This window comes from Physeter macrocephalus, chromosome 11 (genome assembly GCF_002837175.3).
Source record: "Physeter macrocephalus isolate SW-GA chromosome 11, ASM283717v5, whole genome shotgun sequence".
Classification (NCBI taxonomy): Eukaryota; Metazoa; Chordata; class Mammalia; order Artiodactyla; family Physeteridae; genus Physeter; species Physeter macrocephalus.
Window position 1 is genome coordinate 67753296 of NC_041224.1, and position 14779 is coordinate 67768074.

A 14779-nucleotide genomic window follows, 5' to 3' on the forward strand; every position below is an offset into this window, starting at 1 on the left:
ATATATACATTTTTCAGGTTCTTTTGCGTTATAGGTTATTACAAGATATTGTATATAGTTTCCTGTGCTATACAGTAAATCCTTGTTGTTTATGGTATATCTACAAAGTAGTTTGTATCTGTATATGGTAGTTTGTATCTGCTAATCTCAAGCTCCTAATTTATCCTTCACCCCTCCCTTTCCCCTTTGGTAACCATGTTTCATTTTCTATGTCTGTGGGTGCATTTCTGTTCTGTAAATAAATTCATTTGTATTATTTTTTATATTCCACATATAAGTGATATCATATGATATTTGTCTTTCTCTGCCTGACTTACTTCACTTAGCATGATAATCTCTAGGTCCATCCATGTTGCTGCAAATGGCACTATTTCATTCTTTTTTTATGGCTGAATAATATTCCATTGTATATACATACACGACATCTTCTTTATCCATTCATCTGTTGATGGACACTTAGGTTGCTTCCATGTCTTGGCTACTGTAAATAGTGCTGCTATGAACATTGGGGTGCATGTATTTCGAATTATAGTTTTGTCTGGATGTATGCCCAGGAGTGGAATTGCTGGATCAAATGGCGACTCTATTTTTAGTGTTTTTGAGGAACCTCCATACTGTTTTCCATAATGGCTACACCAACTTACGTTCCCACCAACAGTGTAGGAGTGTTCCCTTCTCCACACACCCTCTCCAGCATTTGTTATTTGTAGACTTTTTAACCTGAATTTTTAAAAGTGAATTTTAAAGAGATTCTTGACCTTGATCTTGACGTTTTGGTCTTGATAATTCTTGGTGTGGGGATGTGTCCTGTGCATTTCAAGTTGTTTTGCAGCATTACTTGGCCTCTACCCACTAGATGTCAATAGCCACTAACTCCCTTACCTCCAGCTGTGACAACCAAAAACATCTCCAGATATTGCCTGCTAAATGTTCAGTAGGGGACGAAATTGCCTCTGGTTGAGAATCACTGCTATACAGGGATATCACAATATTCCTTTCATGGAATTTTTGTGTCTCTGGCATTCATATGTCTTACTAAGAATATTTGCTACTTCCTGTTCACCAAACTAATCAACACAATATTATCAATGTAGTGGATCAGAGTGATGTTTTATGGGATGTCCAGGTCCTCGTGGACTATACTGTGACAGAATTTGAGAACTGACATGGCCCTGAAGTAAAACTGTAAAGGTCAGTCACTGTTCCTGACAAGAAAATTTGTTGCTTCTGATTTTCTTTGCTAATTGATTTGAGGGGAAAATGATTTGCCAGATCAACAACTGCATGCTACGTGGGCAGGATTATGCTGATTTGCCCCAGCAAAAATGCCATATCTGGATCAGAAGCTTCAAGTGAAGACACTGTCTAGTTTTTTTTTTCATTTGACAAATATTTATTGAGTCACCTATCACACATTCAGCACTGTTCTAGGTACTAAGAATATATTTGTGAACAATCATGTATTTATATTTATCTATTAACAATGGTTAGAAATCTCCTGAGTAGAAGCTTGAATAATCCCAATCACTGTCTAGTTTTGCCACTGTCAAACACAGGAATTAAACAGAGGTGAGGAGAGAGTCATCACTTCTGCATCCATCAAATCTTAGATGGTGGCACCGATCCCTGCAGTTCCCACAGGTCTGTGGTATTGCCTTTGGCTCACCATTTTGTTAGGGAAGGGCAGTTCCAGGGGCTACTTGGCTCTGCCTACCGAGCTAGTGCAGGAGATCTGCCAGTTGCCAAGTATGTCTAGTCTAAATACACATTTAGGACCTGGTGAAATTACCTCAGCATGGGTCTACAGAACCCACTGAGACCTCTGTGTGATGGACTTGGATATAAATTTAATTTATTATCTGATTACCCAAAGCCCTCAATCTATCCGGGGGCCCCCAAGGAGTAGCATAAATTCAGATCAGTGTCTAATGATCCTTCAAAGTCTGGGTATGTCCCTTCCCTCAGTGCATGCTCATTCTATTAATAGCCACAGGTCCTTTTGGGAAAGGCTTGGAGAAATATTTATGGTATACAGTTGTGACGATGTCACAGTGTCCTTCCTCAAGACAACCCAGTTTCTCCTTCAATCACTGGGCCCTGGGTATGTGCCGTAACTGGGAACTAAATGAGAGGCTATGACTTCCTTTTGTGGCTACTCAAGTTGGGTTTCTGTGTGCTAGAACTTTAGTTTTCCCAGTTGTGTCTATCAAGTAATACTTTAGTAGGTTACCCATCGATTTCATCCCTAGGGGCCCTGTCATCAAGCTGGTACCCCCACAGACCCCTGAGGGCATTGCAGGGCTTTCAAGGATGCCCATGTTTCTCTCACTAATGTTTTCTCAGTGCTTTAGTGCCCTCTGTGCCCTTCCAGGAAGCATAGTCAGGAGGAGGGTGAGCAGGTTACACAGAACACATTCACTCTAATATTTCCGTCACCTTGACTCTTTCATATGTGACACTGTGGCTTGACCTTTTTGTACAAGACTATTTACATTTCTTTCTCCCCATTATGTGAGTCAAGTTCTGGCATCTCAGCTTCATTGAATGTAGGCCACTACTGAATCTTAGTTTCAGTCAACCAAATCAGGCAAGCTGTTAGAAAGGCTCAGTTTAGCACATTAAAAGCAGAAGGATACCTGTGTTTAAATTTAACCTGACTCATCATTTTATTCTATCTTTTCTCATATAATACCCGTAGAATCTACTCGGTTATAGTTTTCCAGGTTATTCGTAATGTAAATATAAAAGACACTGTAATTGTTTGGGTGTATGAGTTTATTTATTTATTTTCTGGAATATACCTTACAATTCTCTCCTGGGTCCCTGGATTTAAGTTTATTTTTTATTTATTTATTTTTTTTATTAAAGATTTTTTTTTGGATGTGGACCATTTTTAAAGTCTTTATTGAATTTGTTACAATATTGCTTCTGTTTTGGTTTTTTGGCTGGGAGGCATGTGGGATCTCAGCTCCCTGACCAGGGATTGAACCCATGCCCCCTGCATTGGAAGGCGAAGTCTTAAGCACTGGACCACCAGGGAAGTCCCTGGATTTAACTTTAGAATTGGGTTTGGAGGTAATGGTGGGGGGGGCTAGGATTTGAGGGAGACTAGTTATCTCTTTGCAAGGCAACTGCTGCATGTAGGATCTTTAAACAAGGAAAGGTCAGTTTCCTTATAAAGGAGAGGGGGCACAGGGATATTTAGGGGGTTAGTTGGAAGTCACCTCAAATGTCCCCATCCTAAGTCACAGGGCCCCGCTAATTTCCAACTGATGTCCTAACTGTAAGGCAGTGACTTAGAAAGGCTGTGAGTTCAATGTCATTATACTCTAGCAACTTGGACAAATAAATTTGGTTCTGATCCTCAGCCATGGTCTGTCCTTAAGTCATAAGAAATAAGAGATTCTCTACTACACTGTACACGCTTTCTGGTTCTCTGATCACACCTTGAGCTGAGAGTTTAACGTCCTAAATTTAACATTTTTGTTATTTAAGCTGCCTAATGCTTGTGCCTAATGCTTGTCAGCCTACTCTGTAGTCCTTGTAATTATCATTACAGTAGCTCCAAATTTTCTAATTTCCTTACCTTCATCTGGCACTTTATTTCAAGCAACCACAGATACTAATTCAAGCAACTATAGTACAATTGTCTGCCACGGATTACTAGAATTTTATTTTCCACTCGTTGGAGGTGATAACAGCATTCAAGTCAAACAGGTGAGCATATTAACCTGCTGGTGAAGAATGGAAAGATGTGATGTTATCAGAACCTCAAAGCCAAGGCTGTCAGGCAGAATCTAGAGCCATGGCAAGAGGTTCCCAGTTGGAGCTGGAGCCATGGAGAAGATATATTAACCATTGGAGATGATACATTAACCATTGGAGATGATGCCTGAGGGAGACCAAGCTAGGGGAAATCTCCTGGCTTCTCCTCTCCTACTGCCAAAAGCAGAAAGAAGCAGAGAAGCCAGGGAATCCACCTGAGAGAAGCAAGAGAGACTGGTTTCGAAGGCCTCCGCATTTCAATTCCAGTCTTACAGTAAACTCTACTTTTTATTGGGTTCTTGTTCCTAGTTTTCAAGGGGATCTAACTATCAGACTTTGAACAAAGTGCATTGGAAGCCCAGTAGAGAGAGCAACCAAGCTTGCTGCAGCAGTGCAGGAAAGGATATCTGAGGTCCCAGAGGTGAGTGGGAGTCTGCCAGGTGGCAAAGAAGAGCAGGAGCATTCTGGAGGGAGTAGTGTGTCAGAAGTCAAGAGGTGGGAAAGGACAGGGCAGCTGAAGAAAAGGGGACAGTTACATAATAGTACCTACCTCATATATTTGTTGTGAGGCTAGATGAGAAAATAAACACTATAGCTGATATAATTTGAGCTCTAACTATAGACTAAGCTATTCTAAGTGCTTTCTAAAAATTGATTCATTTAATACTCACAAAAACCCATTGAGGTACATCTTACTGCTACATTTTACAGATGAGGAAAATGAAGTTTAGAGAGTTTAGTAATTTTTTCAAGGTCACACAATTACATGATCTGACCCCAAAGTCAGAATTTTAACTGCTATGGGATACCACAATTCTATACTTTTATTGTATGTGATTTCTTTACATGGATTAAATTTAGTCCATGCAAAGTTCTTCAGTGTAATGCCTGCCACATGGTAAATGCTCAATAAAAGGTAAATAACTCTATCTATTTTTATAGCATAATGATTCAAAGAGGAGCTTTTGAGTCAAACAGACCTGGGTTCAAATCCTGTCTCTGACCCTTTCTAGCTGTTTGCTCTAGGAAAAGTAAGTCTAGGGGCTTTGTTGATTTGTAAAGTGGGATAGATTACCTAATTCTCAGGGTTGCTGTCAGACAAAATGAGACCATATATAAATATTGTCTTGCACTTAGAAAATACTCAGGGAAAAATAGATATTACTGTTATTCCAGTAGTAAGGAACAAATTGGACAAATGTCCAGGATGGGGAGAGAAAGAGAGGAAGAAGTGAATTCCAGGGTCTCAATGTATTTTATTTTGTCTGGAGTATAGGGTGGTTGAGGGAATGGCCTGGAAATGAGCGTGGAGAGGTCAACAGGCCTGATCTTCATGGTCTTGCAGGCCATGTCAAGGAGCCTGGAGGGATAGTAGAGGCACTCACACAGCACATAGGACAGGTGTATCGTTTACCACAGGCTAGGTTATGCTGCAGTAACAAATGTCCACACACATCTGAGTGGCTTACAAAAAAAAATGCTACAAGTCCTTTGGGGATCAGCTGTGGTTCTGTTCCATGTCATCTTCACCCTGGAACCCAGGCTGATGGAACAACCTCTCTCTGAAACAGATTGCTAGTCTTGTGACATACAAAAAGGAGACATGGTGAACCCACCAGATGGTGCTTAAAGCTTCTGCTTGGAGTTGATCCTTCTTCTCAAATTTTATTGGCCAAAGCAAGTCACATGGTCAAGCCTGCCACCAGTGGGGCTGAAGAAGGGGCATTTCATGGAGGGGCACCAGAGTATTTTTCAGAACAATAATAGGAACAGATTTTGTGCAAAAAATAATGAGTGGTAACCCAATTTAAAAATAGGCAAAGGATTTGAATAGACATTTCTTTACAGACATGCACAAATGGCCCATAAGCACATGAAAAGGTGCTGAACATCATTAGTCATTAGGGAAATACAAATTACAATCACAGTGAAATACCACTTCACACCTACTAGGTTGGCTGTAATAAAAAAGACAGGCAATTCAAGTGTTGGAAAGGATATCAAGAAATTGGAAACTTCGTATACTGCTGGTGGGAATGTAAAATGATACAGCTGGTTTTATAAATAGTCTGGCAGTTTTCCAAAAAGTTAAACATAGAGTTACCATATGACCCAGCAATTCCACTCCTAGGTATTTATCCAAGAGAAATGAAAACATATGTCTACACAGAACTTGTACACAAATGTTCATAGCAGCATCATTCATAATAGCCCCAAAATGGAGGTAACCTAAATGTCCATCAACTGATGAATGGATAAATAAAATGAGGTATATCCATACAATGGAATATTATTCAGCCATAAAAGGATTGAAGTATTGATACATGTTATAATGTGGTTGTAGCTTGAAAAACATGCTAAGGAAAGAAGCCAGTCACAAAATACCACATATTGCATGATTCCTTTTGCATAGAATGTCCAGAATAGGCAAATCTATATATGGAAAAAGTAGATTAGTGGTTGCTTATGGCTGAGGGGAAGTGAGCAAGTGACTTTTAATGAGTATGGGGTTCGTTTTGGGGTGATGAAAATGTCCTAAAGTTGATTATAGTGACGGTTGCACAACTCTGTGAATGTACTAAAAACCATTGAATTGAACACTTTGAGTGAACTGTGTAATAAGTAAAATATCTCAAGCTGTTTTATATGTATATAAGAAAGATAATGAGTGGTTTTTGTCTTCTTGATTTTGAGAGGTTCAAGTGGAGATGACCAGGTAGTTAACCACATGGATCTGGAGCTCAAAGCAGAAATCAGGGCTGGAGATATATATTGGGAAATATAGGGGACAAAGATACTAACTGAATTTAAAAAGAAGCAATCACCAGAGAGAGTGTGTCCAGGTGGAAAAGAGAGGGTCTACACCTATCCCTGAGGGATACCAACATTTAAGGGGTGAGAGAAATAACAGGAGACCTCAAAAGAAGTGGAGAGGGAGTGCTTAGAGATGGAGAAGTGAGATCAAGAGAGTAAAAGTGGAAGGCAAGGAAAGAGTGTTTCCAGATGTAAGGAGTGTCAACTGATTCAGAGAAATTAAGTTAGGTCATGATGATAATGCCCATAGGATCTGCAGTAGGGAGATCCCTAGTGACTTTGAAAAGAGTGGTTTTCATAAGGTGGTGGGGCAGAAACTGGAGGGCAGTTACATGAGTATTTATTTATTTATTTATTTGGCTGTGCTGGGTCTTCATTGCTGCATGCGGGCTTTCTCTAGTTGCGGCAAGAGGGGACTACTCTTTGTTGTGGTGAGCAGCCTTCTCATTGTGGTGGCTTCTCTTGTTGTGGAGCACGGGGTCTAGGTGCACGGGCTTCAATAGTTGCAGCATGTGGGCTCAGTAGTTGCGGCACACAGGCTAAATTGCTCCACGGCATGTTGGATCCTCCCAGACCAGGGATTGAAGCGCTTGCTTGTGTCCCCTGCATTGGCAGGTGGATTCTTAACCACTGGACCACCAGGGAAGTCCCTAACATGAGTTTTTAGACATGAGTAGTAGTTGAGGAATTGGAGACGTCCTTGTGTAGGTAGTCAGAGAGATGTATCTGTGAACGGCCGATCTGTAAACAGAAGAAAGAAAGCACAGGTTGAAGTGGGGTTTGGTGGGTTGGGTGGGAGATTTCAAGATGGGAGAGGTTATTTAAATGCTTATGGAAATGAAAGGGAGAGTAGAAAGGGGACAATTGATAAGAGGAATAACGCCCTGACCACCTTTCAGGAAATCGCACTATGTTGCCTCCTTATCCTACTCATTTTGTTTACTGTAGTGCTTATCATCTCATTATTATGGAACTTTATTATGTTCACTATTTATTGTCTGTTTCTACCTTGCTCCAGGAAGGCACGGATTTTTATCTCTTTTGTTTATTTATTAAGTCCAAGCATCTAGAATAGCATCTGACATATAGTAGGTACTCAAAAAACACTTGTTAAATAAATGAATGAAAGAGCAAGTTTTCTAAGAAGGCAAGAGGGAAGAGGAGCCAGAACAGCCAACAATATGGTTCCTGCCCTCACAGTATTTACAGTCTAGTTGTGAAGTAGACTCCATAGGATTCCATAACTTCCTGCTTGTTGTGGGAAGCAAAGGAGAGGGAAAGGTAAAGAGCTTGAGTTTCTCAGCTGTATGAAAAGTGATGGGGGAATATTCATGTGATAATTATGGTCTGCGTTGTTCAGAGGTCTAATTTAACATCGTTAAATTGTTAGGTCTTTGTACTTTGAGCCTTTCAAGCTTGGCGCACAAGAGAAGCTGAATAAAGCTTTGCGGCAGAGAATAAACTGTGTTCCGCTTAGGGCTGCTGCTTTTCTGAAGCGCTTTCAGAGTCACAGATTTTTGAGGCGGACTTCTAGGTCCTTTATCTATGGGACAGACTGTGGTGATAAGGGAGGCAGGGGGAAGGGGCTGATTCCGAGAGACAGAGAGAACCTTGTGGCCAAAAGCGCGTGCAATCGCAGCCTAGCGGGGGAAACAGCCACCTACAAGCAGCCGCGCCCGGGCCACGAAGCGCGCCCACGCCCTGCCTCCCGCTTTGGCTGCCCATCGGCGGGAACCGGACTGCGCTTGCGCGCGGACTGCCGGAGAGTGGAGCAGGGAGAGGCGCGGCCGCAGCTGGAAGTCACGTGGTGCAGCGGCCTGCCGCCCCGCCCCTCTGCAGCCGGCCCGCCCCCGCCCCGCCCCTTTCCCGGCGGGACGCTCGGAGCCGCCCCGAACTGCGCAGGGCGGTCAGGGGTGAGTGTCCGCGAGGGGCGCGCGTTGCACAGAGCTGGGCGGGCCTGGGCTGGGGTTCGGGCCGGCGGAATGCTTAGCGGGGGCCAAGGGGACAAAATGGCGGCGGGGTACGCCCTTTCACCCCTTCCCCTCACCTGGGAGTGGGAGCGGAGAAGGGCAGGGAACACTGCTGGGGGAGGGGAGCCGCGGCTACTCGGGAGGGCACTGGGGTCCTCTGAGGAGGCCTGCGGGCGGGGGTGGCCAGGCTCTGGGCCTGCCCTGTGGACTCAGATGTGGGTGTGAGCGACAGGGGACTGCGCCCACCCCGCGGGCCGAGAGGTGGACAGGGGGGCTGCGTTACTCCCTAGAGGGGCGGCCCGGTCCGAGGCTTCTGGAATATCTAAACTGCGAAGGGCTAGCGGAGGAGCCGCCCTCCCAGCCTTTCATTTGACAGGTGATCGTCATCATCTCATTCTCAGCGGGGTTTACCATGCTTTCCCTGCACAGAGACTCGGGTATTAGCTCTGTCCGGGAAGCAGGGCCGGAAAGGTCTCTCCATCTTACAAATGCGTAAACTGAGGCCTGGAGGGGTAAAGAGTTTAACCAGGGCCTGGCACCAGGGTGTAGTAGAACCCAGCCTTCTGCCTCTTTTAGTGCTCCCTTCCCAGCACTTTATTCCCGCCTTCCCTCCCCTACCAGTGAGGGACGGGATTGTTTGAAGGCAGGCAGAAAACTGGTCCTCCAAGCAGCACCTGCTGCTGTCAAGTGGCTCTCGCTGAGGTGGGGCCTGCCCGCCTGAGAGCAGCTTCCTGTCGTTGGTGAACTGTATTCCTCATTCTGTTTGTGCTAAGTTATTCTAACATGAAAATAGCTGTTCAGTATAGTCATCTTACTGAATAGTAGTTCCTTATGTGTATTATAGTTTGTTACAGTTTATGTGTTGATTTCACCAACATTAATTTCATTCTGGTAAACAATCCGAGGTGGAAGGATGGGATAAGCGTTATGTCCATTTTACCAGTGGGGAAACTGAGGTTATTACTTGCTGCAGATCACCCATTGGTGAATGGTTCATCTGGAATTAAGTTTTCAGACCTAAGGTTGGTATTCTGACCAGTGTCCCTGTCTGGTTTATACTGATGCTCTGGCCCTTGTATTTTTTTTTTTTCCTGGTAACTATGACTTTTCCTCAAAATGTGGTGGTGCAGATTGATGTATGCTGCATATTGAAATGATCTGAATAATATCTACTAAGGAATTAATATTTTAATTAATCAAATAATTTTTAATATGATTTGGAAAGGTGTCTTTGTGGGAGGAAGTATGGTATGATGTCCTTGTAGGCAAACTGATCTGAGTTTGAATCCCAGCTCTCCTACTTGTCCTTGGACAGATTAATTTTTCTGAGTCTTGGCTTCCTCATCTATAAAATATGGATATTATTATCCACCTCATAAATTTGTTGATAGCAAGTAAGTGAGGTGTCTGTAAAGCGTTTAGAACTGCTCCTGGCCCATAGTAAGCACTCAGCAAATGCATGCTCCTTTCCTTCTTTCTCTCCACTCAATTGAGCTGCCATTCTTTAGTCTCTAAAATTCTCTAAACCCTGGTAGTTTAGGTCAATCTACCTGGTGGATTATGCATGGAAGCATAATCAGTGTTGCTATATAAATGCAGTTATGAATAATTTGTTGATTGGTCTCCAAAGGATCTAGTGTTTTAAACATAGACTTCAAAATTATTTGTCCTTACAGCTTCATAGATATTTAAGAATCACTAAAATGTTGATTTGATATTAACTTTATTAATTCCTTTATTTAACCACTTTAATGTTTTAAGGATAAGATTAAGGGGCTTGAGATTCTGTCTTTTCTTTCACCTTCATACCCAACCACAACCCAACCTAGTTTAAAGGAGAAGCAAAAATTCTTTGGGAATCACATGGGAACATTTTTTAAACACTTAGAAAGTGATGGTGGTATTTAGTGGGAAGTTAAATAGAATTTTCTTTAATGGTGCAATCTAATATCCATTGTGAAATTGGCATTTCTGAAATTGTAGAAGTGAAAACAGCAAATGGCATGTATAACAAAATAAGTCACTAATAGAAATCTGTTTCCAGTTTTATGCTGGGATGGTAACCTTTTTCACAAATGTGTTTGGCTTTGGCAATAAGTCTTATGGAATATAAGCAAAAGATCTACAGTCCATTGGTGGAGACAACCTTAAAAAAATATTAGAAGGAACTGATTTATAGGCAGACTTTCCCCTCTGTGACATGAAACACTAAAGATTTCCTGAAGCTGCTAAAATAATTACTACTTTTTAATGATAACTTTTTTTAAAAAAATATATGTTTATTTATTTATTTGTGGCTGCATTGGGTCTTCGTTGCTGCATATGGTCTTTCTCTAGTTGCAGTGAGCGTAGGCTACTCTTTGTTGCAGTGCCTCTCATTGCGATGGCTTCTCTTGTTGCGGAGCACGGGCTCTAGGTGCCCGGGCTTCAGTAGTTGTGGCGCGTGGGATCAGTAGTTGTGGCTCATGGGCTCTAGAGTGCAGGCTCAGTAGTTGTGGTGCACGGGCTTAGTTGCTGCGCAACATGTGGAATCTTCCCGGACCAGGGCTGGAACCCATGTCCCCTGCATTGGCAGGTGGATTCTTAACCACTGCGCCACCAGGGAAGTCCCATAACTTCTTAAAGCACTAAGTTTATTATATATTTTGGAAACGTGTGAAGTGGAGAGAATAGAAAAATTAATTGCTATATACCAATTTATTTCAGCAATTACCTATGCATGGACAGTTTTGTCCCATAAAAGCTATCACTCCCCATTGTTTTGAAGCAAATATCAGACATCATATTTCATTTGTAAAGATTTCTGTATGTGTCAAGCCAGCTTTTAATATACTATTGGAAAGAGAAGTAATTTTGGTATTTTCAAAGAGGCATGCCAGGTTCATGGGAGAAAATAAATGCCTTTTACTTGATGTATTCATGATAGTAAATATAGGTGTGATCAGAATTGAAAACCTCATTAAACAACTTGGACTTATAAAATGTCTGTGTTGCTCTTCAAAATACTACTTATTTTACTGTAATACACTTACTTTCCATTAGGAAACACGTGAAAAATTACTGATAGTTTTGGAGTATGCGGACATCAGCTTTGTTTAAGTACCAGTCTCAGAAAGGTAAATACTAAGATTTTCTTATATTTCAGAAAAAGCAAAAACATGGCTGATAGATTTTATGAACATTGGAGAGGAACTGATTGAAATCCCGATTTTCTAGAATTTATTGCCAAACATGAGACAATTCATAGATGTACTGTCCTGACTTCAGTTAATTGGGCCTATAATTTTTAGAATAGTGCTACTAGCAGGCTTCTCACTATTTTGGGCCTGCCATTTGATTCTTGCCTTTTCAGAGCCTGGTGACCGAACTCAGAGAAGAGAGAAGCCTTTCCTGGCACTTGAGCCAGTCTTCACATTTTTATCTCTAGGACTCTCAGGTGTCTCTACATTCTGGGACTGCAGGGCAGGGTAGGACAAGTGAGACCTCAGTTCATCACAGGCAGCAGCTTTTTCAGAAACGTTGGGGCCAGTTAGTCCTAGTGTTCATTCCCTGTTTACTGACTTGTTTTGTTTTTTGTGCTCTATTTTCTGCATGGCCATTGTTTTGCCATAACCTGGGTTCTCAAATTTAATTTGAGTAGCACTGCCAATATATTGCCATATCCATTTTTTTATATTAGCTGATTTTTAATTTAGGTTCGTGTTATAAATTTTCTTTTAAAATTTAAGTAAAAATATAGTTCTTTTTATAGAAAAATGTTTTGTAGATAATAGTATGGATGGTAGTTATGGCAACTATCATGAAACTAGTAACTGACTGAAATTTTGGAAATTGTAAGTTCTATTTTTAGAAAGCAGCTTTATTGAGATATTTAACATACCATTAAATTCAGTCATTAAAGTGTACACTTCAGTGGTTTTTAGTGTATTCATGGAATTGTGCAACCATCACCACAATCAATTTTAGAACATTTCAGTATCCCACTATGAAGCCCCATAACTATTAGCATTCATTCCCTATTCCTGGCTTCCCTCCCCACTTTTCCATCCTACTCCCTACCTCTGCCTCAGGCAACTACTAATCTACTTTCTTTCTCTATGAATTTGCTTATTTTGGCAAATAGAATCATGCAGTATGCGGATTTTTGTGTCTGACTTTTTCCATTTAACGTAACATTTACAAGGTTCATCTATGTTGTAGCATGTATCAGCACCTTATTCCTTTTTTTAAAATATAAGTTTCAGGTTTACAGCTTTATAAGTTACCATCTGTATACACTACGAAGTGACCACCACCACAATTCTAGTTACCATCTATCACCATGTAGTTGCCCCCTCCTTTGTCCACTTCCCCCACCCCCACAACAATCCCCTACCCCTCTGGTAACTACTAATTTGTTCTCTGTATCTGTGAGTTCATCATTGTTTTATTTTGTTTGTTTGTTTGTTTGGGTTTTTTTTCATTCCACATATGAGTGAAATCATACAGTTTTTTCTCTTTCTCCTTCTAACGTATTTCACCTATCATAATAACCTTCATGGTCCATCCATGTTGTTGAGAATGGTAGGATTTCATTCTTTTCTGTTACTGAATAGTATTCCATTGTATATGTATATCGCATCTTCTTTATCCAGTCATCCATCGATGGAGACTTAGGTAGTTTCCTTACCTTGGCTATTGTGAATAATGCTGCAATGAACATACAGGTGCATGTATCTTTTTAAAATAGTGTTTTCTTGCTCTCCCAATAAATACCTGGAGGTGGAATAGCTGGGTCAAATGATAGTTTTATTCTTAATTTTTTGAGGAATCTCTGTAGTGTTTTCCATAGTGGCTGCACCAATTTACAGTCCCACCAATAGTGTATAAGAGTTCTCTTTTCTCAGCATCCTCTCCACCATTTGTTATTTCTTGCTTTTTTTGATAATGGCCATTCCAGCAGGCATGAGGGGATATCTCATTGTGGTTTTGATTTGCATGTCACTGATAATTAGTGATGTTGGACATATTTTTTCATGTGCCTGTTGGCTATCTGTATTTCTTTTCTGGAAAAATGTCTATTCAGATCCTCTGCCCATTTTTAAATTGAGTTTTTTCTGTTGTTGAGTTGTGTGAGTTCTTTATATGTTTTGGATATTAACCCCTTATCAGATATATCATTTGCAAATATCTTCTCCCATTTGGTAGGTTGCCTTTTTGTTTTATTGATGGTTTCCTGTGCTGTGCCTAAACTTTTCAGTTTGATGTAGTCCCATTTGTTTATTTTTGCTTTTGTTTTCCTTGCCTTTGGAGTCAGATCAACAAAAACATCTAAAGACTGATCAGTGAGGTTAATGCCTATGTTTTCTTCTAAGAGTTTTATGGTTTCAGATCTTACATTCAAGCCTTTAATCTATTTTGAGTTATTTTTTTGTGTATGTTGTAAGATGGTGGTCTAGTTTCATTTTTGTGTGTGTGACTGTCCAGTTTCCCAACCACCATTTATTGAAGAGACAATCCTTTGCTCCTTTGTTGTAAATTAATTGTCCATATATGAGTGGGTTTATTTCTGGACTGTGAATTCTGTTCCACTGATCTATGTCTCTGTTTCTATGGCAATACCACACTGTTTTGATTGCTGTAGCTTTGTAGTATAGTTTGAAGTCAGGGAGCATGATACCTCTAGCTTTCTTCTTTCTCAGGATTGTTTTGGTTATTCAGGATTGTTTGTGGTTCCATACAAATTTTGGATTGTTTGTTTTAGTTCTGTAAATTTTGCCATTCGAATTTTGATAGGGATTGCATTGAATCTGTAGATCACATTGGGTCGTATGGACATTTTAACAGTATTAATTCTTCCAATTCATGAGCATAGAGCATCTTTCCATTTATTTGTGTCTTCTTCATTTTCCTTCACCAGTGTCTTACATAGTTTTCAGTTTACATGTCTTTCATCTCCTTGATTAAATTTATTCCTAGGTGTTTTATTCTTTTTGATGCAGCTATAAATGGGAATGTTTTCTTAACTTCTCTTTCTGATAGTTTATTATTGTGTAGAAATACCACAGATTTCTGTGTATTGATTTTGTATCCTGCAACTTTACTGAATTCATTTATTGGTCTTAACAGTTTTTGGTGGAGTCTTCAGGGTTTTCTATGTATAGTATCATGCCATCTACAAATAGTGACAGTTTTACTTCTTCCTTTCCATTTTGGATGCCTTTTTTTTTTTTTTTTTTTGTGGTACGTGG

At 40.7% G+C, this 14779-nt stretch overlaps 1 protein-coding gene across 3 annotated transcripts in view; it reads left to right on the forward strand.

Moving 5' to 3' along the window:
* The first annotated feature begins 8458 nt into the window (after positions 1-8458).
* SCAPER (S-phase cyclin A associated protein in the ER) overlaps positions 8459-14779 on the forward strand; it is a 491770-nt gene continuing 485449 nt past the window's right edge. Inside the window, exon 1 of one of the 3 annotated variants that reach the window (XM_055088136.1) lies at positions 8459-8492. The gene's annotated coding sequence lies outside the window, so the exon portion shown is untranslated. Of the gene's footprint in view, positions 8493-8907; positions 8926-11606; positions 11666-14779 lie in introns of those variants that run through there. The other 2 variants (XM_028495131.2, XM_024128925.3) reach the window with 2 other exon arrangements.